The following is a 24,907-nucleotide window of genomic DNA, read 5'->3' on the forward strand; positions in this document are numbered from 1 at the left end:
GCCTGGGTGGGAGGCTCTGTGTTGGGTGCTGTGAGGGGTTACCAGGCCTGTGAGGGTATATGATCGAGGAGCTGGGATGTCCACTGAGAAGCTGGTGAGGATTAACAGGCCAGGACTGTCCCCTGAGAAAGTGGCATTTAACACGTGATTTGAAGGATCAGTTGGAGTTGACCAGGTGAAGGTATGAGAGAAGGGATGGGAGGTGAGAAAATATTCCAGGCAGAAGATAAAACATGTTTGAAGGTCCTAAAGAAGAGAGAGCCTGGCTGTGAGAGAAGCAGGACGCCAGCTACGATGGCTGCTGGTCCATGGGGCATGGAGACAGTGACTTGGGGGAGATACGGTGACAATTTGATGTTTCATCCCAACTGCCCTTGTGAAATCATTGAAGGTTTTGGCTTGGGTTACGCTGCTGCCCATGGGGAAGGTGAAGCGGACAGATTTGGAGGGAGGGGCTGTCAGTAGAACTGAGGGATGGATCAGATGCTGTCAGTGAGGGGAGAAAAGAGGGTCAAAGGTGGGTGGGTGGAGATGCCATTTGCTGAATGGGAAATACTGGGTGGGGAGAAGGTTTGGGGTAGAAGAGATGTCTTTAATTAAAAAATTTTTATTACAACTTTATTGAGATACCATCAACATATAATGTTGTATAAATTTGAGGTGTACAGTGTGTTGATTTGATACACTTATATGTTGTAAAATGACTATTTCTGTTGCTAAAACTGCATCCCATTACATAAATACCATTTCTCTTTTGTGGTAAGAATATTTAAGATCTACTGTCTTTTAGCAACTTTCAAGTACATGATATAGTATTGTCAAAAATTATAATCATCATGTTATACATTAGGCTTCCAGAACTTATTCCTTTTATAACTAGAAGTCTGTACTCTTTGACCAGCATCTCGCCATTTTCCCTAACCCCTGGGTCCCTGATGGACTCTCTGTGTGGTTTTTTCTTAAGATTTCACTTGTAAGCGATACCATGAGATACTCTTGAGAGTCCCTTGGACTGCAAGGATATCCAGCCAGTCAATCCTAAAAGAAATCAGTCCTGAATATTCATTTGTAAGGACTGATGCTGAAGCTGAAACTCCAATACTTTGGCTACCCAATGGGAAGAACTGACTCATTGGAAAAGACCCTGATGCTGGGAAAGATTGAAGGCTGGAGGAGAAGGGGACAACAGTGGATGAGATGGTTGGATGGCTGGCATCACTGACTCGATGGACATGAGTATGAGCAAGCTCCAGGAGTTGGTGATGGACAAGGAAGTTTGGCATGCTGCAGTCCATGGGGTCACAAAGAGTCAGACATGACTGAGCAACTGAACTGATGCAGTGTTTGTCTTTGTCTGACTTAGTGTAATGCCTTTAAGGTCCCTCCATTGTTGTCACAAATGGCAGAATTTCCTTCTTATGGCTGAATGCTATTCCACTTGGTGTATGTAATACATTTGTTTTATCTGTTGGTCTGTTGATGGACACGTAGCTTGTTTCCTTATCTTGGCTCTTGTGAGTCACACTGCAGTGAATGAGGGAGTGTACATGTCTCTTGGAGATCCTGTTTTTGTTTCTTTTGGATATATACCCAGAACTGAAGTGAAGTGAAAGTTGTTCAGTCATGTCTGACTCTTTGTGACCTCATGGACTATACAGTCCATGGAATTCTCCAGGCCGGAATACTGGAGTGGGTAACCATTCCCTTCTCCAGGGGATCTTCCCAGCCCAGGAATCAAACCCAGGTCTTCCGCATTGCAGGTGGATTCTTTACCAGCTGAGCCTGCAGGGAAGCCCAGAAGTAGGTTGCTGGATCATAAGGTAGTTCCAGTTTTAATTTTTTTGAGGACTGTCTGTGCTGTTTTCCATAATGGTTGCACCAATTTACATTCCTGCTAACAATATAGAACATTCTTTTTTTTCCCATATCCTAACCAAAACTTGTTTTCTCTTGTCTTTTGCTGACAGCTGTTCTAACAGATACAAGGAGGTAATTCTTTGTCGTTTTGATTTATATCTCTCTGATTAGGGATGTTGAGCATCTTTTTGTGTACCTATTGGTATATTTCACATACCTTCTTTGGAAAAATCTCTCCTTTTAAAATTGAAGTAGACTTGAGTGAGTTGTATTCTTTTTTATTTTGGCCACACTGCACATCTGGCAGGATCTCAGTTCTCTGATCAGAGGTTGAACCTAGGCCATGGTAGAGGAAGCTCCAAGTTCTAGCCACTGGACCACTGGGGATTTCCCTGAGTTGTCTTTTTTAGAGAGATTAAGATACCAGGTTTCCTGACCCCACAGAGCAGTGTGGCAATGTGAAATGGGAGCACTTCAAACTTAATTTACGATTCAAATTTAATGGATTAAATGGACATCAAGAGTAATGTTGATTATCTATTAAATTTAGATTTCCATTTATTCAGAATGTATTTATGGAAGGGTGGAGACGTCTCGCTTTCCTTCTCCAGAATTTAGATAAGTAGCTCTAATTGGTCTTTCTGGCTTATATTCATGGATCCTGCAAATATTTCGTGATTGCCCACTGTGTGGGGGAAAAACTATTCTAGATGTAGAAAGTGGAGTCAGTGATGAATGATGATAACAATGCTAGAAAGTACGTCTGGGACGTTTCCTTCGTGCCAGACGTTGTTCCAGGTGCTTTTCAGAAATTGCATTATCCCCACTTTACAGAGAAAGAACTCAGCACAGGGAGGTGAAGTATTTGCCCAACTGTGGGAGTCAGGCTGTGAGATAAGGCGGACTAGCTCCAGAGCACGCCATCATCTTAACTCCACTGACCCCAGAGGCGCTGAGAAAGAGGTCAGTGGGACACAGTGCGTGTGCAGAGCGCTGCCAGGGAAGCGCCGGGTGGAGCACCAGCTGGCTAGGGCAGGCTTGTTCAAGGAGACCCAGTAGCTTCACTGGAGAGTGGGCCACGAGCTTGGCGAAGGATTTGGTTTCTGGGTGTGGCTGCTGCAGAGGACTCACTGACACGTTGTGGGAAAGGAGGGCGGATGCTCCGGGGGCAGGTGAACTTCAGGAGATGTGAGGGTGAACTGTGCTCACTTCCTGGAAGCCCTTCCCTGTGCTGTCTCCTCTTCCTCCACTGCATATACACTTCCCTCTTTTTTTTTTTTTTAAATAAGTCCATTTCTCTGTGACTCAACCAGACTTCCTAGAATACTCAAGATGTGTTTCCTAGCAGCGGCTGAGTCAGAACTTTCCCATTTTACAGAACCACGATTAAAGGTATGTGTTTTGTCTAAGCGTATAAAGCAAGCCGGTGAGCCCTGTACAAATATTAGTATTTTTTTTTTATAAGGAACACTATGAGGAGCTAATATTGAGAACCAGGCAACCAAGTTATCTTTGTTTTGGGGAAGAAGTGGTAGATTGGATCAGGTGTGGTTTAAAGGGAGGGAGTGGAGTAAACCCCAAGATGGTCCGTAACAGTCTGTGGTTAGAAGTCTAAGCTTCCTATCTCCTTCCAGAAAATACTCTATGGTGAGGAATTCTGAAGTTTTGAGGTTTGGGTTCATGGTGTGGCAGCTGACCACTATGGCAATGGAAATATTCTACCAAGAAGGATTGTGTAAGCTCAGTTTTATCCTCTTCAGATTAGAATCACAGAGTTACAGAGTTTCACAACCTTCAGATCACAAGGCATGTCACCCAGTGCTGTCCCTTCTGTTGTTTAATCACCGCTCAGAAGTCCCTCTGCCAGCCTTGGTGTTTTCAGACACAGAGATGGGGCACCTGGCTATCTTCTGATGTAGACCGTTTGCTTCGGTAGAAAATGGACTCAAAGGTCTGTCTCCGTATTGCACTGAAGTCTCTCTCCTTGAAGTGCTCAGACTTGATTTGTGTTTTGCTGTTCAGCTCCGCTCAAGCTTCTTCCACTAATCCATCTTAAGACTAAGATGCTAACTCGGAAACATCCTTCCCTCATCACCAAGTTTGCTCAAGATTGTCCTCCATGGTGACTCACATCTTCAGTGACTGATCTTAAAATGTTTTAAGTATGAAAACGACACATTTTTGATTGAAAAAAACCCTACCTCTAAAATAAGTGACAATAATTGTTAAGTATAGCTTTCCTCATTCATAAAATTTATGTTCGTTGTAGACACTGGAAAATAACCCCTAATCTTGCCAGTCTGATGTTACATTACGAATTGTTTGGTATATTTGGTATGTTTCCTTCTAGACTTTTCTGAGTGTATTAATATTTGTTTTTAACATTCTTGAGCTCATAGTAGTGCTCAGTGTTTTCAACCTTGGATTTATTTAAAATGAAAATTGCTTAAGCACATCTTCATGTCATTAAAATTCTTAAGGATTTTTAATGACCACATAATAACCCATACTATGATTGTATCCCTATTTAGTTTAATCAATGCCATATTGTTGGGTCTTTATCTCCTTTTGTTTCGGTTATTCTAAATAAACCTGTGATGAACATCTTTGTGTGGCCCCCTCCCCTCCCCACCCCCATCCTATATTATTTTCTTAGGATAAATTGCTAGGAATATAGTTACAAGAGAACAAAAGTTTAAAACATTTCTTGCTGTGTAGCCACGAATGTCCTCCTGCCAGGTCTCAGTGTTAATAACCATCCTCAGAGTGTGAGAGTTAGATTGACCATGATCAGAATGATTTTATTGTCTCTGGGGAATTAAGCAAAAGCAAAAGTTCAGGCTTCCTGGGAAGGATATGCCCTTATTCCATATTGCTACAGAAAAGAGACCTAGCCAGCCCAGCCCAAGTCAACCTCCCTAAGGCTTCTCACTTTCAAAATGAGCAAACAAAAATGATTGCTTCTTATATAGCTAGTAGGTTTTAAAGTCAGCTGATGTTATCATGGTTGTACAGAATGACATATATTCATTTTAGATACTTATAGAAACACTTTTTTAGCTCCCCACAATATATGAAGCCCATTTAGGGCTATTTTTAGAGGTTTTGGAGTATACTTTTACAAACCCAAAGAATTGTAGTCTTTTACATTTTAGTAGCTCTTTTTTTGACTTTGAGAAAACTCTGGGAGATAGTGAACAATGGGGAAGCCTGGCAGGCTGCAGTCCATGGTGTGGCAAAGAGTCAGACACGACTTAGCAATTAAACAACAACAATAACAAAGTCAGATCATCAAACTTTTTTTCTCTTTTGTTAATAGCATATTATTAGGCAAAGATAGTATTTATTTGATGCTGTATATGAACTTGTTAAGAATATCATCCTGGATTGTGTTTCTGGGAAAACCTACCTCCTTTTTAGAAATGCCGTTTGTCTCCCTGTTTAAGATCAGTCCACAGGGAGTGTGGCGGAGGCTGGCAGCCTCTAATCAGTTTCAACCATTTCCAAATGCTGTGAGTTGTGCTTGGGCGAAAAACTCTGGCAGCTCTGGGCTAGTGTTTCCTGACGTTTGTGTCACCGAGTGTTAATAAGGTTGCTAGGAAAAAGGTTCCCTCCTGAAAGAGGTTTAGGGAAGCTCTGGGTTATGCAGTCAGGTTCAGGTTCAGGGCAGGTTCTTGATTCCTCTGGGTGTTTGGAAACTGCAAGAGTCCCTAAAGCGAGCTTGACTGGAGAATTCTTCTTGACTTTTCAGGGCCAAGATGGGTGCATATTTTGGAAAGTTGTTTTAGTTTCAGTACCTGCTCTGTTTACCCAGCGTGGGAGCCTGCTTTAAATTAACGTGCATGTGCTTCGAGCTCAACTCATGGATTTGCCTATGTTTATGTTTCCAGTAAATAACACAGAAGTGTGCGTTTGGCACCAGTCCTGTCCTGCTTGTCCTTTCTTGTCTGGCTGATTCACGCTATGTACGGGCTTGCTTCTTCAACCAGATTGTAAGTTTCCTGAAGTCAAGGAACCCCATGATTTTATTTCTTTGCAGGTGTCTCTCTCCCCTTGTATTGTGATGCTTCATTAATTAAGCAGAAGACCAATTTCTGGTGAGGGACAGGGGTTGATTTGGTCAGGAACAAGTGTGCCTTTACTGTTACCTTCATGGTGCATCGTTGTAGCAGCGGGGCTTGCCCTCGTGTCTACTTTCTTACTTGAGAATCCACCCTCATACCTTCTGACTCGCAGCTGAGCCTGTGTCATCACCCCACTAGCGTTTATGTAAACGTGGTTCACACGGAAGCTCCAGAAGGTTGGGCTTGGAGGGTTTTGTCTCTTTCCAATCTTGTTTAAACTGACTGGTCCTCAGGAATCCTATTCTAAGATGCCTGAATTTTTTAAGAGAGAGCTTGTGAAATCTAAGACTCGATGATATATTATGGGAAATGAGTATTTTCAACAACGTTTGGTATGTGAAGTGATTTTCTGATAGGCTTGTTAATGGCTTGCAAGTCAGATTTTCATCTCTTTTAATCAGTTAATACAAATTTAACACTTGGATTTCGGAATTATCCCTTGGAGTGTTCTTGGAAACGAGGAGAGGAGGGAGCCTAGGGGGGTCTGGATGGGAAAGTTTATTATTCTGTGCATTTTGCTTGTGCTGCTGTGCATGTGAGCTTAGTCGTGTCCAGCTCTTTGGGTCCCCATGGACTGGGTCCTGCCAGGCTCCTTTGTCCATGGGATTCTTCAGTCAAGAGTACTGGAGTGGGTTGTCATTTCGTCCTCTATGCTGGGAGGGATTGGGGGCAGGAGGAGAAGGGGACGATGGAGGATGAGATGGCTGGATGGCATCACTGACTCGATGGACGTGAGTCTCAGTGAACTCCAGGAGTTGGTGATGGACAGGGAGGCCTGGTGTGCTGCGATTCATGGGGTCGCAAAGAGTCGGACATGACTGAGCGACTGATCTGATCTGATCTGAGGGGAATCTTCCCAACCCATCCCTGAACCCAGGTCTTCTCCATTGGCAGGCAGATTCTTTACAACTGAGCCACCTGAGAAGATCCGGATGTGAAAATCCTGTGAGTGAGTGGAGTTGTTCAGGATTCCATGGGCAGAAATGACCACATTTAGAGAGTTATCCAGATTCTTTGTCTAGCCTGGGCTCTCTCCCCCGAGTGCCTGATTGGATTCCCATTTGGATGCCAGACAGACAAGGGAGAATTGGCTTGTTCAGAATCCAGGCCTTCATTTCCACCTGCTCCCCACCACCGAGCCTTTGCTCCCAGCGTTCACCGTCATAGTCAGGGTCATCAACATTCTTCAGTTGCATGAGTCCCAAACCTTGGAGTTTATCTTTGACTCGTCTTTTCACTCACACCCCACATTCAGTCCACTGGCCTGTCCTTTGGGCTCATAATCCATCCACATAGCATATGAGCTCTGCCTTCGAAATATCTGTGGATTCAAACAATTTTCGCCCCTCTGCCATCACCACTGAAGCCCAGGCTGCCAGGACCACTCACTAGGGTGTTGCTAGAGCACTTCCCACCTTGTAACTTCCCCCTTTGTCACTTCCTGTCTTACTTCCTTGGTCCCTGTGCTGCATTCCCGCATTTGAGATGGCCTTGAACATCCTAATACAGATTGTGTCATGTACTTCTACTGAAAATCTGGAGGATAGATTTTGTCTTTTGAAGAGAAGACATAGTAAGGCTGTGAACAGGTACTTATCTCTGCCACCTGATTAGAAGGTGGGACGTGGAGATTCAGGGACGCAGGATGGAGAGTATACAGGTGGATTGGGCCCAGGACCTGCCACCCTTCCAGTGTGGTGTTGGCTGGAGGAGAGAGGGTGGGGGCAGAACGGGGCACAGAGGTTGACTGAGCACCCCCTTGATCAGTCCTTTGCCAGTGCAGTGGGATGTGGCTGGTATCTGGGTCACCCCCTCTGTCCTGCATCCAAGCCCCAGCATCTCTGCAGCTGTGCAGTCTGTCCAGCCGTGGTCTGTCTGCAGTGAGAAACTTGTGAGGCGCTCTGGCAGGTGTGATGCAATCTGTTTTCCAGCCAAAGCCTGCACAGCGAGTGGATCTGGGCAGTGATTGAGTGCATCACTGAGTCTGCTTGATAGGCTTGAATGAGATGGGGTCACCATGTGCCCAAAGTACAGTGGGGCAAAGGCATCTTGTCCTTGCTCAAGGGTGAAGGCTGCCTGTTTTGCTCACAAAAACACTGTGTTGCCCAGGTGCTGGGGTGAAGAAAGTATCAAGTGTTTAAAAGGCTGAAGAAGGGAAGGAAGGAAGGTCTGCACCACGGACTTTGGGACTGAACTGTCCCCGTGGCTCCCAGAGACCATGGTTTTGTGGGGCTCCCATTATTGAGACCTGTCTTCGGACCTGACCTCTGACTCTGCCCCTTTCTAATGCTCCTGAAGTTAGACCCGACTCAGGGATGCATATAAGATTCTGAGAGAAGTGTTTTCCCCAGCTCTTTCACACTCAAGGGAGAATCAGCCTTTCTGGGCAGAGGGAGAACATAAAATCTAAACAGAAAGGGGAGCAGGCTGGGAGGAGAGGCTCTAGGGCAAACCTCTACGGTGATTCAGTGGAAACACAAGAGAAAATAGTTTTGGGGGAAGAGGTAGCAGCCTGCTTCCGCCAAAGCCCAAAAGCCAAATTTGTCCTGACCAAGACGAGAAGACATTGTCAAAGATGGAAGAAATATGTTTGACTGGGAGAAGCCATTTCCATGTTTAAAATATAGCTAAACATCTTCCTTCCTTTCTGCCTCAAACCCCTTCCTATTCTGTTTCCACAAAGCTCTTGATTGGCACAGTCTTTATTATATTTTCCTCTTAAATTATCAAGTTATATTTGGGAGTTGAGAATAGCATCTACACAGTGACCCTCCAGTCTAAGAAACCAAATATTAACAATGGAGCAGAGTCCACATTCATCGCTATGCCAGTTGTGTGTGTGTGGTTTTGTTTTATTTATTTATTTATTTTCTGCTGGCAGCATCCTCCTCATCCCCTAAGAATAGAGAACTACCTTTCCCCTATTCAGGTTGGTCCAGGTAGACATGATTGGACAAGGGGTAGGCCTGTGATTTAATAAGCAGAAATGCTCTGGAGCCTTCACTAGGCAGAGCATTCTAACTCTGTGGGTTTTTGGAGCTATCCCTGGTGGCTCAGATGGTAAAGATCTGTCTGCAATGCGGGAGACCTGGGTTTGATTCCTGAATCAGGAAGATCCCTGGAGAAGGAAATGACAACGCACTTCAGTATTCTTGCCAGGAGAATTCCACAGACAGAGGAACCTGGTAGGCTAGAGTCCATGGGGTTGCAAAGAGTCAGACATGACTGAGCAACTAACACACACACCACACACACACAGACAGCATCCACACAGACACACACACTCAGACATACACACACACACTCTGAATGGAAAGTGCTTATTTGTAGTGATGTGCGAGAATTAGGATGTGTGTGGGAGGAACGTCTATATGATACCATTTAGTTCTATGTAGCCAGCTCTTGGAGAAGGCAATGGCACCCCACTCCAGTACTCTTGCCTGGAAAATCCCATGGACGAAGGAGCCTGGTAGGCTGCAGTCCATGGAGTCGCTAAGAGTTGGACATGACTGAACGGCTTCACTTTCACTTTTCACTTTCATGCATTGGAGAAGGAAATGGCAACCCACTCCAGTGTTCTTGCCTAGAGAATCCCAGGGACGGAGGAGCCTGGTGGGCTGCCGTCTATGGGGTCACACGGAGTCGGACACGACTGAAGTGACTTAGCAGCAGCAGCAGCAGCCAGCTCTAATCCTGGACTGTCCAGCTAGTCGAATCTTTTAATTTGGAAGCCAACTAATTAGAGGTGTTTTCTGACACTTACAACCAGAGGAATTCTAACCACCACAGTTTTCCAAGCCTTAGACTTATAAAAATATTGTTTCATGTTTTCAATTTTTGATTCTTTTGAATTAAACATGCTAGAGCATGAACTGATTCTTCTACTGCTTTGTAAACAGGGACCCATATGAAGGAAACATACTTGCCTTCTTTAAGAATGGGTTGATTTGTGCTTACCTGCGGGAGTTATAAGCAGTTTTCTCTCACAAACAATTTCTAGAGAGAGGCTTGTGTGGGAAAAAAGAAAGCAGTTTCCATGCTTTGGTCCTGTGGTCATGGGGAATTTTGAAAATGAACTTGAGGCATTTTCATGAAATGCCTGTTTTCATATTTTTAGTTTCACAAGAGTTTCTCTTCTGACTCCTACGTGACAGAATCATCTTTGCCCTAAAGTGCTCTTATTTCTGGTCTTTGGGATAATTAAGGAACAGCCAGTTAATTACGAAGCACAGCCCTTTTTGTTGGAAAAAATGTGATCTTAACCATCATAAAGAAGGAGGTACTAGTGGTCTCCTCTACATGTCAACACTCATTATTTTAGAACCACTGTTTTCTTATCATGGATAATTACTGACAAACTGAGCATACAGGTGATTATTCCTGTTTGACTATTACAACTTTACTATTTATAATTGTTCTGTCCATTTCCCTGTACATCACATATGAACCAAGAAGGGATCTTGCAATTCTGCCAGACCAAAGAAAAACGGTTTTTCCAAGGACTGTGAGAAGAGTGCAGTGTGTGTCCCTAGGTGGAGGCTGGGTAGTGTCTGCTTGGAGCACTGTGTTGAGAGGGATTCTGAGGCCGTATATCACAGCTCCAAGGGAAAGAAGGCACTGACGGCTTAATCTGGGTGGAGCAGGACGCCGTACAGGGCGATCAGGCTGTCGCAGCTGCCGTCTCTGCTTCAGGCAGGCTGCTGTGGGGGAAGAGTGGCAGAAATGGAACCCTCTACTCCTCGGTCAGAGCCCGATCAAATGTTCATTACGATGGACATTCTTTTCACTCACCATTGAAACATTTTTTCCGAAGTGATGGGAAAGAGCAACATTTTTCATCTGAATCACAAATGAGAATGTGCCTAAGAAAATGAATCTTGGCTTTGGAGCTGGGCTGTGGCTCAGCCGTCTTGATTAATTTCACTCAGTTCCTCCCACAGCCAGGAGCTCTTCTTGCCCTCCACGAACAATCGGTCTTGCAGGACATGACGTGGGCCATGCATGAGCTGCAGATTCAGCCCACGTTTGGGGGCATCACACCTGCGTATGTTGGCAGTACACACAGACAGTTATAAAAAAATGGACTTTGGGGGTGAAGTCCACAATTCTCCTGTCCTGCCATCTTGTAGTAAAAAGTTGCATGATCAAAAAAAAAAAAAAAAAAAAAAAATCAAGATGTGTTTAAAGAGGATGATAACTTTAATGCTATCTAACCTTTTATCTTGAAAGGGAGGCTTTTTTAAAAAAAACAAACCAACTCCATGTTTATTTAGTTTGTTTTTGGTGCATACCTGTGATGACTTTCATCCTGATTTATTCTTCACTCTATGAGTCCAGGCCTGAAGCGATCACAGCTCTCACACCAACAATCTCATGGTTAAGCTTTAGAGCATGAAAAATACAAGCCATTGCGAGGCAGTAAGGATATATGCTGAGCTAGTGCGTGTTTGGACATCCATGTGGAATAAGTGAGTGGGTGGGGAGGGCATGTGTCGGGGAGAGGGAGGGCGGGCCATTGGCCTGGGGAAGCGGGCCGGGGTTCCAGCGGTGGCCAGCACCACATCCAGAGGCCAGCAGGGGTGGTTTTGGCCAAGTGTTCCGGTGTCTGGATGCCTGTGTAAGTTTCCTCCAAAGGTTTCATTTGGCAGTGTGGGATCTGCTGGATCTGGAGCCAAGGGTGGGGATTGTTGGGATCCTATTAGGTGCAGAAGTGTGATTCCAGAGGTTGGAACTGAAGCCAAGGGAAGGGGCTTGGAGAACTTTTCATCAAGCTGTGTCTTGGGGCCTCACCTCCAACAGGCTTGCACGTTATAGAGCAGAGCCTTGTTCTCTCTCGTGCTCACCCTCCTGTTCCTGAATTTTTGTTTTAATCTCAGAGTTGTTCATGGCATGTTGGAAGGGAACTCAGGAGTTCTTTTGGTCCAGAGCCCTCATTGTGCTACTTAAGAAATGGATGCATTGAGAAATGGAGAGATGTGCTTAAGATCATGATAATGCTGGAGATTTACTGAGCACTTACTAGTTTCAGTCACTTTGCTGTTTTACTAATTTACTGATTTTACTGATTTCCTGTTCTGAGTAATGTGTATGGTTGTCAGGTTGAATCGTCACAACACCTTGTGAGTTAGTGATTGTTTCTATCCCATTTTACAGGTGGGGAAACTGAGACTCAGTGGTGGTGGTGGGGGGTGATCCATCCAAGGTCACACAGGTGGTGGGTGAGTGGCCAGCTGGAATTTGAATGTGGGGAGCCTGACTCCAGCACTGGGGCTCTCATCTGTAGGTGTCAATGTTGCTTCTGTCTGGAGCAGGCACACCAGGGACACAGCCTGGGCTGGTGGCTGTTTCAGGAAACTTGGAGGCATGTTGTGCTTTGAGATGCTGTTGATTGCTGATGAGGAAATAGGCTTTGTGGGTTTTTAGGAGGACCAGGAATGAACTCATGGCAAAGGAAAAGAACCAACAAAAGGAGAGTTGCATCACGATGCGCCTTCCCTTCAAATTATATTAAACATCTCCCTTCACACAAGGCGGGTGTGTGTCTGAACTTGAGGGTAGCTTACACATCTGTTTAGTAAGTTACATTGGATGGAAGGCTTTTGTGAGTATTTTCCTCAGGCCATCAACCATTTTGTGCGAGGTATGCTCAGTCTTTTATGGTGTCAAAGGATAAGATAAGAAATAACACTTCTGTACCTGCCATCTGTAGCAACAATTACTAATCCTGTCCCTTGTGTTTAAAAGAACCAAGCCAGACTTGTGTTCCCCTCCCTAGTCCCTGATCTTCCATCCAGACACATAACTACTGTGGTTATAATTTGATGTCTTCGCAGTCCACGGTTTCACACTTTTGTACACATCTATGTGTTAATCAAAATGTATTACAATTAATGCTAGTAGCTTTTAAATTTTAAGTAACTGGTTTCATTTTCCATAGTATTCTCCAGCTTCTCCTATTAAGCATTTTTATGGATTTTGCCCTTGTTGTACACTTCAATCTAATTCACACATTTTAACTGCTATGTAATATTCCACTGTATGGGCATACCACAGGTTTTCCATTTCTGTATCAATAATTATTTGGATTGCTTACCCGTTTTTAAGGTTACAGACTATGCTGCAGGAACCATTCTTGAGTAGGTGTGTGTAGGCACGTGTGAGTGTTTCTCTGAGGTTCAGACTGTGTAGCCATTGGTAGGACATAAGATGCCGATGTTCAGTTGTAATTCACAAGGTATCCTCAGGCTCTTTGAAGTGACTGAATCAGTTGGTATTTTCATCACCTATATAAGCACTTTCTTTCCCCAGGTCTCACCAATACTTGTCAGACTTAAAATTTTTGCCATCTGATTAGTGTGCAGTGACATCTTACCATGTTTTAATTTGTGTTTCTTTGAGCCCTGAGGTTGACTATCTTGTCATTTGTTTGTTATCTCCATTGTGGCTTGCCTGATTTAATCCTCTGCTCATTTTAAAGAATCAGTTTTTCCTTATTGATTTATTGGAGCTCTTTATATATGTTGGAGACTTGATTATGTGTTGGAAATAAAGTCAGCCCTGCATACTTTTAGGTTCTGCATCTGTGAATTCAACCAACCATGGATTGAAAATATTTGCGGGGGGGCGGGGGGTGAGAATCCAGAAAGTTCCAAAAAGCAAAACTTAAGTTTGCTACTTGGCAGCAACTATTTACATAGCATCTACTTGTGTTTAGGTGCTAGAAATAATCTAGGGATGATTTAAAATATAGTGAGGATGTGTGTAGGTTATATGTAAATACTGAGCCATTTCTTGTAAGGGATTTGAGCATCCGTGCGTGTGGCTATGTGCGTGTGTGTGTATGTGTCCTGGAACCAAAGTCCCACGCATAGCGGGGGATGAGTGTACTTTATCGTGTTTTAAAACTGCCTAATTGGTTTTTAAATAATGAAGTTTCCGATCTTAATGCGCTCGGGTTTGTCGTCCTTCCTTCTGTGCTTCCTGTTTGTGCCCACTTTAAGGGCTCCGAGTCTGTCAGCAGTTGCTGCAAGAACGATGATTTTCACTGGGTGTCCGCTCTGTTACCACCACATCTGAGGAGATTATTTTCCTTTGGTAGGAATCTAAGTGAGAGGATTGATTTTTAAACCTGACTTCAAATGCGATTAAAACAACTCACTTGGGGGCAAGATGAAGAAACTGCGGCCAGGACCCATATCTGGAAAATAAGGAAGTACGAGGCTAATAAGTAACTCTTGGTCATATATTGATGAAGTACTGGTGCCTGGACAGGAGCTTTCTTTATTTACCTCCTCAGTCTTCCCAACAGCCCTTTTTGAAGTAGGTGATTTTATCCCTATTTAAAGATAGAAACCCAAAGCTTAAAGAAGTAAAATTTATGAGGTAAGTGGCAGAGCCAACATTCAAATCCAGATCTTTCTGACCACAGAGCTTGTGTGCTTAATATTACACCCCATTGCCTTCTTGAAAGTTAGTTGGAATTTGAGTTCCAACCTCTTTATGGATTATTTTCAATTTGAATCTAATTGGAAAGAAAGAGCAGGTGATTGTGGAAGACGGAAGGGAAAAGGGGAAGGATTTGAGATTTGATATTAGAAACTAAAAACCCATTACTAGGAGGGCAGTTTAAAAGGAAGAGTCCCATGTGTCATAGAACTAGCATGTTAAAAGCCCAAATCATTGCATCATGCAGGTCTGATGCTGAGTAATCACCCTCCTCTGTATTATTGGGGGGCGGGGAGGCAGGGAGTCTGGGAAGCTGTTTTTGCCTAAGGAATTGCATTCCACGGGACTCCGAGGATTTAGGTAACCACAAAAGCCATTTATTTTGAGTACACTGAGATTTCTACCTCTTTGATCCCTAATCCATAGCATAATTAATAAATGAAATGTGCTGTAGTACTTTTTTTTTTTTTTTTAAACAAAATGTACTTTTAAAATGGCTTTTTGTCTGACATGATTCATTTACCACTTGGAAAATCATCGTCACTTGAGATGGGCAAGTCAGAGGAGGACGCCTGGCTGAGGTCTGTTTCCCAGGACCTGGCCCCTGTGTTGGGCTCTGCAGAGAGGCCCTTCCAAATATCCCCCCGACTCTTCTTCCTCCAGGAAGTGGGAGGAAGCCAGGAGGCCAGGATGGAAATGTTGTCCTGTCTCAGTATGTCTGAAGACCACAGACCTCCTAACCAATGAACTCTTCTTGTTTTTGCCCCTTTATGTCAGTTGATGAAGGTAACTCTGAGTAGGTAATAATAATTAGAGTGGTTATTGATTGCCCAAGCTGAAAAACCAGACATTTGCCTTCCTCCCTCCCCTATTCTTTCTCTCTGCCAACCTCCATTAAATGTTTAGTGATGACTGGTAAGGAGGCAGGCTAGAACTATGTCAGTGGGCAAGAAAAAATTCTTGTTCTCATGGAGCTTCTATTCTATGGGCAGGATGGATGGGGAGAGCATAGAGACCAAAACCAGTAAATAAATATGAAAAAGATGTTAATACATAATGTAATAACAATATTTTGGGCATTTATATTATGCACCAGATTCTACATGTAATTATTCGACCTTTAACAACCACTTGGAGAGCACACAGGTATTGTTATTATCGGTATCATCATTGTATACCCATTTTACAGAAAGAAACTGAAGTCCAGAAAGGAAGAAAGTGGCTTCTTAATAGAAAGTCAGACCATTGAAATATTAGTTTGGGAGGTGGCCAAGCTCTTATTCATTGTTCTTCTAGCTGAGATCAAGCAAAGTCATTAAAGATCATGGTAGGAGCCATGGAGAAGACAAAGCCAGATAGGGAGGGGTCAGAGAAGGACCATGGGCTAGTTTTGGATGAGTATTGGATGGGGTGATTGGGGAAGGCCTGAGAAGACGGTGCCCGGCTAAGATCTGGACAGTGGAAGGTTCCAGAGCTGTGATGCTCACCCCGCAGGGCAAATGGAAGCTTCTGGCAGGAAGGAGTTAATGCCTTGCCTGTGCCCTAGGCTGGTTCATTAGTGCCTTAAAAGTGGGGAAGAACATGATGGTTGTAAATGTTACAATCTTACCTTTGGCCCTTAGGGATTCTGTCTTTCAACCTTGGCTCAGTACTAACCTGTGACTGCCCCACAGGCTTCCTTTTTCCAATCAGGAGAGAATGGCCTGTTACATTCAAATATGCCATAAAAGTATCACCATTTATTTCAGTGTCTGATGACCCGAACTTGGGGAGGCTGAGGAGGCTTTGAAAGGGGCTGAAGAGGCCCTTTAGAGCAGAGATGAAAAGGGGGTGGGGAATCCTCAATTCTAAACAATGAATTGCAATGGGAAGGTAGCCAAACGCTGTTTTTGGAGAGGGTGAGAAGGAAAAGAACAGTATATAGATGGTTAGTTGGAAAATGTGGTTTTAGACGCAGAGTTTGGGCAGGGTGCCTGAGGATCAAGGGCGATACAGACTTCACCATGGACTTCACTCTGGGACAGCTAGTAGCCCAGCCTGGTCCTCTGGCTTCCTGGTCAACTTTTGAAAAGAGGAGCAATCTAGGAGGATTGATGGAGGTGGTTCCATGAGACTTTTCCAGTTCTCAAGTATCCTGTTCCGTGTAAAAGTTCCAGGTTTTAGGTCTGGGACTGTGTGTGTGTGTGTGTGTGTGTGGTACCTCCATGGAGAGAGATGGGCTTGGGCCAGTGGGAAAGAGAGAGACCGCCAGGCGCAGAGTGACAGGATTTGATATGAAGCAGCGGGAGAGCTTTGCTCTCTTTATTCCGTAGTAAATCCCGACACAATGCCATATGCTGTCGAGTTCCGTCGCTGCTGCACGGTGTGAGATTTGGTTCATGCTCACTCTGCAAACAGGAAATAGTTGCTGCTCTATGTGCTTTTCATGGAGATAAAGTGTCAGGAGCAGAGCCCCAGAGTAACAGTTGTGCAGAACCCCCCCACACACACCCAGACGGAGGAGTATTGGGGTGGTCATTGGAGGATGGAGAGGACTGCGGAGCAGGGACGAAGAGGGAGCTCCAGGGCTGGAGTTGGTCCAGTTAGTCAGGCAGTGGCATCGGTTGGGAGGAAAATATTGATGTACCCTTTTTGTTTTTGAACCTAAAGTTTGGGTTTTGCACACGTATCTGTGGATTTTTAAATGTTTTCCAAGCACCAGAGTTTGCATGTTAGGTCACCGTAGGTATCCATTCCTATGCACACGTTTCAGTGGAATGTTTTCAAGACTCCATGAAAACACGAGGCTTTCAAGGCTGCGCCAGCGACGTGTTCAGGTTCACCCCCCCCACCCCAACCCCCATATCCCCACCCTTTTTGGCAAAACCACGCAAACATTGGTATTCGAAAATATTTTGTTACTTTTCTTGGCAACGTGTCCTAAGAAGGAATTGCAACACAGCCTCTGAGTTAGGAGGCAACTTTCTGGGGAAAAGGCGGGGGTGGGGAGGTTTGGAGTTTGAATCAAAAACAGACACCGAAGCTTTAATAAAATAAATGAAGCGGAGCCCTTTCAGCTCACGGCGGACCGTATTGGTGCGGGTCAGGCAGCCTAGTGGAAATTGACAGGCTGAGAACTGGGACATAAACAAAAATGTCAGTCCCTGGGAGTCTTGTTCACTGGACAATGTCTCAATTGTTTCCTTGGTTTTCAAGGCAGCAGGGGAGAGTGGAATATTAACTGTTTACTGCCCAAGGCTGGCTGGGAAATTGCTTTGAGAAGGAAGAAAAAAAGACAGAAAATCACGTTTTTATTTAGAAACTGTTAAACATGTCAGTAAGTGGTAGGAAAAGTGTGGGTTGTTTCTTTCTTAATCATCTGCCACTCAAGTCCATGATCCTGGATACGTGTGTGTGTAGGGAGAATAGGGTGTTTTCCTTTTAAATTTGAATGTTAGCCTTTCATATTATCAATTTTTAAAGATAGCTGATCCTGGATACAGGTGTGTGTGTGTATATGTGAAGGGAGAATAGGGTGTTTTCCTTTAAAATTTGAATGTTAGCCTTTCCTATGATCAATTTTTAAAGACAACTGACCTGTAAGTTACCCACCCCCAGTGGATATGACTGTAGATTTTTAACAATTTGAATTTTAGTATCCTATTAGTGTTTGTTGCTCTTAAAAATGCCTTGATGGAATAAATATCAAGTGGTTAGAATTTTATAAAAGAAAACATATTCTGCTACCCATACGGATAAACTTAGTGATAAAGAAAGGGGGAAAGGTAAGTATATCTTAGAGAACTGAGTACAAGACAAGTCCAGATTTCTATTCACACTTGAATTTAGTTGATTAGAGAAACAAACAGCGAAGCCTGGTATATCAGCCTTTATCTGGGCAAAGTTCAAAACTCAACTGGTAATTATGTCCTTAGAAGCTTTAAAAGGACTGTGTTGTTACAAAGGCAGAGGCCAAGCTTTACTTTTTCGGGACAGAAGGCACTGGGGTTGTTTGTTAGATAAACTTGTTTTAATAAATAGGGGTCAAGGGAGAAGTTCACGTTCTTGGAGGACTCGGATTCTGACTCCCTGATAAGTGGAAGTGATTGCCTTTCTCTCCTTTTTAACTTGTAAGCCAGAGGTTTGTAGCAGCTAAAGTCAGCCCTGGCTCCCGCTTCCTGTCAGACAGGAAATCACTTCCTTAGCCAAAATTACAAGCTGTGGCCAAACTCCCCGGCCACACTGAAAAGGGCCTGTTTTTCCCAGAAGACTGTGTTTCTAGATGCGGAAGCGTAAATTGGTACATCGTGTGATTGTGCCCAAAATAACCCAGGGGAGAGGGTGCTGGACGGAGGGTGCTTCCCTAAGGCACCACGGGGAACGGGTGGACTTTGCCACCCTGGTTTGGGCGAAGGGTCGTGTGGAACGGCTAGCTGCTGCGTGAAGAGGAGTTTGTAGCTGCTGTGGGGAGCCCTGGCCTCACTGAGCCTCATCCAAGTTCACATCCAGGAGAGATCTCACATTGTTCGGTTGGAAACCATGAAGTCTTGAGGGTGGTCGTCGAGTAAGCTATCTTTGATGATGTCACAGATTCAGATGTTGGGAACCCATCGTCAAACTTTATGTGTATATTTACCCTCTTTCTTTGTCCACTATTCAGGGATCTAAGGGCATCCCCCTTCCAGGTAAGTTAAGTCCTCAAAAAGTCTAAACTTCTTTCGGGAGGCAGTCACATGACTTTCGGGGTAAACTGATGGCATGTCTCCCAGTTGCTGCGGCGGGCGGGGGAGCGGGTTGCGTTTCTCCAGTCATTCCATGGAGAGCGCAGTGATGATGGCGATTCCACCTGCCCCTCCTGGATGGAGTGTGTTCCGAGATCCCGTGTCTTTACCTGAGGTGCTGACTAGGACAAACTGCCACTTTCTGGACATACTTGCTTCAATTAAGGATGGACGTAACCTCTGCGATGACTTGTAAAACTTCAGTCTTCACTTTCCCCTTCCGTCGAGATATTCATATGAGTGTTTGTAATCACCATTGCAGGCACTAATTTGAAACATCTAAATCGTAAATCTTTCCTCTGGTCTTCGGACAAGACTTTGGAAGAGAGAAAAGACTGTGTCACCTAGGAAATTGCCCCTTCCATTGAGATCAGAGGGCAGCGAGCTAAGTGCCCGCTTTTTCTTCCTTGTCCCCCTCTGACAGTTATGGCTTCTTCTCCGACACTGTACAGTCTCCATTCTAAGCTTTTTCCTGACAAGGGGAATTCCCAGTTTGTCAGCCAGTGGACGCAAGAGCAGGTGAAGAGTTAAAAGTCGGCACTACCTGCCTGTTTGAGAGTCCCTGTATTTTCAGTCTCTGCCTATCCAAGAGTTGGACTGTGTTTCTAGAAGAATCTCTGGTGACTGAGAAGTGCAGAGAAGTGCATGGAAGCATGACATGAAGAAATAGGAGGAAAGGGGCAAATATCATCATTCTGTATCTGTTTGTTTTGTTGTTAACAGGGCAGGAGACTCATCTTACAAAACTTTCGCTGGGGTCACGGGGAGGGTATGGGGAGGGAAAGGTTAAACTTACACCACGGCTGAAAGAGTTTGGATGTACTGTTCAGGAGAAACGTTTCTCCTGTGGAAGAAACGAATCCTATGAAGATGACTGACCCTCAGCCATCCAGTGAGTCCTTTATCGTCTCCTCCACTGTGGAACTCCAGAGGCACCTTCAGTTGACCCTCCTCAGACCCCCCACCTTCTCTGCCCAGCCTCCACTCACCCTTGCCATGCCATCTTGAAACTGGTTGCCTCGCACTAAGACTGGAAGCTCCTCAGTTAGTTCATCTCTCTGTGTCCCCTTGTGGCCCCAAAACACATCCATGTGGAGCCACGTGAAAGTGGACCACGTCACATTTCCCGCAAAGCCAGGTATCACCCGGTAGGAATATAAGTTAATGTTTTCCTGATGTTACGGGTTTCTTTTACTGCTTTTGGTCCCATTTCTTTCTTGTGTGGTTCTTTTATGGCCCTCGTGTGTTTTTATTTTCTTTTTGTTTCCCTCCGCTTTGGCGGGGGAGAGGTGTGTGGCAAGTGAGAGGGTCACAGATAATAGTGAAGTTTAGTCTTTCCCAGACCAGATTATTTAGTGTATGCAATCTAGGTTAAAAAAAAAAATCCACCCAATTAAGGGCCCATTAGGTATTTTAATAGCAACTGAGTTGTATAAGCTGGGGAATGGGTTGAACCAAGACAGGAGGTCAGGGCTTTGTGGTCTGTTAAAATTCCCCTGGGGACTGGGACCCAAGGGACACTCTGAGGTCTTCATAAATAAATGGGGTTTCATTTTGAGCTCTTTACTACCCAAGATTGACTAATAAATTGGGTGTGATGCTTCTTCTTAAATACTAACAACAGAGGTGGGGAGGAGGGGGATGAATGTGTGTGTGTGTGTGTGTGTGTGTGTGTGTATGTTTATAGACACTCATATACCATGAATAATTTGGGGGAACTGTGCGTAAAATTTCTCATTTTTCTCGTTTTACATCAGGGAAGACAATGCTGAATGAACTCCGGACCTGGGAACTCTGCATTCCCGTCTTCTCTCCCCTAGCTGACCCCCATGCTCACAGTTAGAACAGTGTTTCTGTGATTAAGTCACACACTTCCTGCCATCTCTCTGGGGATAGGCTGCTTCAGCCCAGCTTTAAGAAATACCTCTTGGTGCCCCGAACCAATTCCCCCTCAACTCTGCCTCCCCCTCCTGTCTCCAGTCTTCTGTTCTTGGGGCAGTATTATTTGGAGATGTAAATTTGGCCCTAGAGAGAAAGACTCTCTGATGACAGGCTAATGCTTGTGTTTACTAATAAACTTCCCCTTTGACAGTCATTGGCTTCAGGGCCGCAAACCAAACTCTTAAGCTGCTTTTATGCTGGGCCAAAAACATACTCCTTGTTTCCTCCCAGTTTCTTAAACAATGAAGCAATGATATTTTACAGAGCCGTGTGTATTGGTGAATGGGCTGAGATGGGATGGCTTGTGATACGGCCCTGGCTCTCCCTGCTCTCGCTGGAGGCCTCAGATCAAGGAGGGGAAAGTGGAGGGGATGGGAGCCTGGGGGGACAGACCCTAGGTGGACCCTGCGAGCTGAAGGAAATGACCCCGGGTGTGACAGTATTTTGATTCTGTTACCTGAAGCTGTTGAATCGAATCTGCTACTTCTCCCTCCTAATCTGTCCTCTCCTCCTGGCTGGCTTCTCTGAGACCCTTTAGTTGATTCTGATTCTGAGCCTCTCCCGAGGAGTCAGAGGCTGGAGAAAGAAAAATGGGCCAAGAAAAGAGCAATGAAAGGGTTTTTACTTAGCAGAAAGGGAAACATGCCAACAGATTTGGTAAATATTAAACCAAAGGGCCAAGTACAGGAAGATGAGACAGAGCGGAAGAGTGTGTGTGTGTTCATATCTGTGCACACTCATGGATGTGTGTGCACACATGTGTGCATGCATGTCCAAGTATGTTATATATATTTTGTTGGATGGGTGGATTATGTTTCACCCACGTAGGTTTAAGAAAGTTCCTGAAAGGCTGTGGGATTCCTAATGTAGACAAGTCTAGGGGGTCCTGGGCGGAAGGAAGAGGTAGGGAGATTGCTAAGGACTGGCTGGATCTGGCTGGGTCTCCACCATCTTGCTTTTCATCTCCCGAATGGGAACCCTTTCCTTTGGGATGTTTACCAGGCTTCCAAGCTGGAGAATTTTATTCTTCGCCTCAGCTGCAGAGAGCCTTGTACCTTTAAGATTAGGCTTCCCATGGGTGGAAGGGAGGGCCCTGGCCAGGACAGGCTCCAAATGGTGGCAGCCGAGGTATTTCCTAGCTGGATCTAGGCTTTGCAGGAGGTTGGTGAACATTTAAACGGGGGAGTCCGTTCACATCTGCTTTTATTTTTCCCATTTTTGCAGGCCAGACTGAAAACTTAATAAATTGTATGAAACCCAAGTAAGCATGGATGTTAAAGAACATTAAATAAATTACATAAGTATGCCTACCTGTAACACTTTTATAAGGTAAATGCACGTGGGTTATTTCACCATAAATGTGCACACGGACCGAGATTTACTCTAAAGCCCCCTTGTTTCAGGCCTGCCGCTGGTGAAGGTACTACTGTTCTCCAGCTCCTTCCTTCTCTCCCTGGCAGCTCGGCAGCCAGGCTTGGAAAATGCGATAATGATGCCATAAGTACCCTAGTGCAAAAGTTGTTTTTTGTTCCAAAACATTGCCAGTTCACGGCATATAAAACTACCACGGATGCTTCAGCCAGTTTTTCTTTCTCCCCAAATAAGGCAAGCATTAATGAAGCAGCTGAGGGCCTGGGAAAATATTCTGTCGTTCCTTCAAGTGAAATTTCGTCCCCTCTCTAGGCAGGCCCCTAGATTTTCATCTGAAGTATAAATAAGTGTCTAGCCAGAATGTGTTGAGTAGTAGGCTGTGCAATTAAACTTGTTTATTGCTATTGTTACCTCTAATCACTGTTGATCTAAATAATGCTCTGTCTTCATGTTTCACCACATATTCATTCAGTGACGAGAAGGCTTTGAGTGAACGAAGAATGGGTTATCCCCATTCTAGAGAGAGAAGAATATGGGATTGGCCAGGAAGTTGTTTGGGTTTTTGGTACAACGTCACAGAGAAACCTGCATGGACTTTTTGGCCATCCTAGTGGGTGTAGCCAGGTTCCCTGACCTGCCTCTCATTGAACTTACAAACCAGGAAGTTGGGTCAGGCAGGGCTCCAACTCCCAGAGGCTGTGTCCACTCAGGTACCGGTTACTCTGGAACCCAGCGTAAGGCAGGTGGTTAGTGTGGCCGGTGTGAGTGCTGTTTACCAGGCCAGCAACCTCATGGGTTGGCAGGAGGCCTGTTTGAATGTGAGGAAAGTAGCCTCTTGTTTAGAAGTATGGAATGTAATATCCAAACAGTTGGGAAACATTTTGGGTGGGGTCAAGGCCAGAGATGGGAAGATACCCATAGATCCATTCATAGAAATGGAAACTATCCCAAGTACTCATGGTATGCGGAGTAAAGGACACACATCTCATTTATTAATTACCTTAAGGCTACCATTTGGGACCATCCTTTATTTCTTGCCTAGTACATTGGAAAAGTATTTCCTGCCTCCAGACTCATACAGTACCTGGCTCCCACTACCTGGCCTCTCCACTTGCAGTTAGATTATCTTTGTATTGGTGGCTTAACATGGAGCCTCAGCTTATTCATCTGTAAAGAAGGGGGCTAACCCTGGCTTCTGAAGGGGCGAGGCTGTGGAGCCTAGCAGTTGAGAGCACTGGCTTTGGAGATGGACACACTTTGTTTTTTTTCCCTTTTCTAAATTTATTTTTATTTGGCTGCATTGGGTGTTAGTTATGGTATGCGGGATCTTTAGTTGTGGCATGTGGGATCTATTCCCCTAACCAGGGATGGAACCTGGGCCCCCTGCATTGGGAGTATGGAGTCTTGGCCACATTGGACCCCCAGGGAAATGTGGAGATGGACATGCGTTGGTTTTCACCTTGATTAGCTGCCTCCTCGCTGTGTCAACTTGGAAAGTTCCCAGTCTGTTTCCTTATCAGTAAAGTGAGGGGAATAATGACTGCCTCCCACATGGATTGTAGTCAGGAATGAGAGGTGCTGTGAGTCAGGTAGCTGATGGAGAAACAGCTACTCAAACAGGATATGTTGCTTCACCCAATGTTTAGGAGGGGGGTGCTGCTAATACTTGGAGGGCTGTGCAAGCCAGTCTTTTGCCTCATTGTAAAGCTATGCCAGTTCTTATTATTTGGTTTAGGTAGGTGCATGAAGGCAAACACCTGCCAGAGAAATGCATGAGAATGACTGTTTGCAGTACCGTGTTTTCTAAATTACCCCATCAGTTACACCATCAGTTGTAAGATTTGCCTTTAATAACACGTTTTCAGTGAGTAAAGAAGCACTGCTGTGTTAAAATTTATCTGCCTGTCACATGCATCTCAATTCCAGAAATGTAAACATGGAGGAACAATGTGAGCCTTAGGATGGAGAAGCTATGCCTGTTTTGTTTGTAATTTGAGTAGAAAGAATGCTACGTAAGAAGCTTTCGAACCCACTTTCGATCACGTACAGGTGTAGGATTTGTGTGGACCAGAGTTTTAAGCCATACTGAAAGAATAAATGCCGATCAATCATGAGACAAGATTGGCCAAAGAGCCACACTTAAAAGATCACGTGGACCAATTCTGCAGGATTCTGTTAATGAAGGTTCTGCAATTCCATGTTATCACCTTGTTTTTGACCATTAAAGGGAGGTGTTTGTGTTGATAGATGAAGAGTCTGGGCTGCCGTGCAAAGCTTCTTCTCCATAAGCATTGTCGAAAGGAAGTCTGCATTCCAGTCTTAGCCCGTCACCCCATTGGAAGGGTTGGGCTTCAGCATGAATGGGAACAATGACTACAGAGGCTTCATCAGAAGGCGATATTTGAGCAT

At 44.6% G+C, this 24,907-nt stretch overlaps 1 protein-coding gene and 1 long non-coding RNA gene across 39 annotated transcripts in view; both read left to right on the forward strand.

The window, feature by feature from the left end:
* TCF7L2 (transcription factor 7 like 2) overlaps positions 1–24,907 on the forward strand; it is a 202,379-nt gene that overhangs the window by 84,122 nt on the left and 93,350 nt on the right. The gene's annotated exons all lie outside the window — the stretch shown is intronic.
* On the forward strand, positions 1,836–4,463 carry LOC123331326. The gene is made up of 2 exons (XR_006547886.2): positions 1,836–2,820; positions 3,147–4,463. It is a non-coding gene; the product is annotated as an uncharacterized LOC123331326 (long non-coding RNA).

Source organism: Bubalus bubalis, chromosome 23 (genome assembly GCF_019923935.1).
Source record: "Bubalus bubalis isolate 160015118507 breed Murrah chromosome 23, NDDB_SH_1, whole genome shotgun sequence".
In the NCBI taxonomy this organism is placed as follows: domain Eukaryota; kingdom Metazoa; phylum Chordata; class Mammalia; order Artiodactyla; family Bovidae; genus Bubalus; species Bubalus bubalis.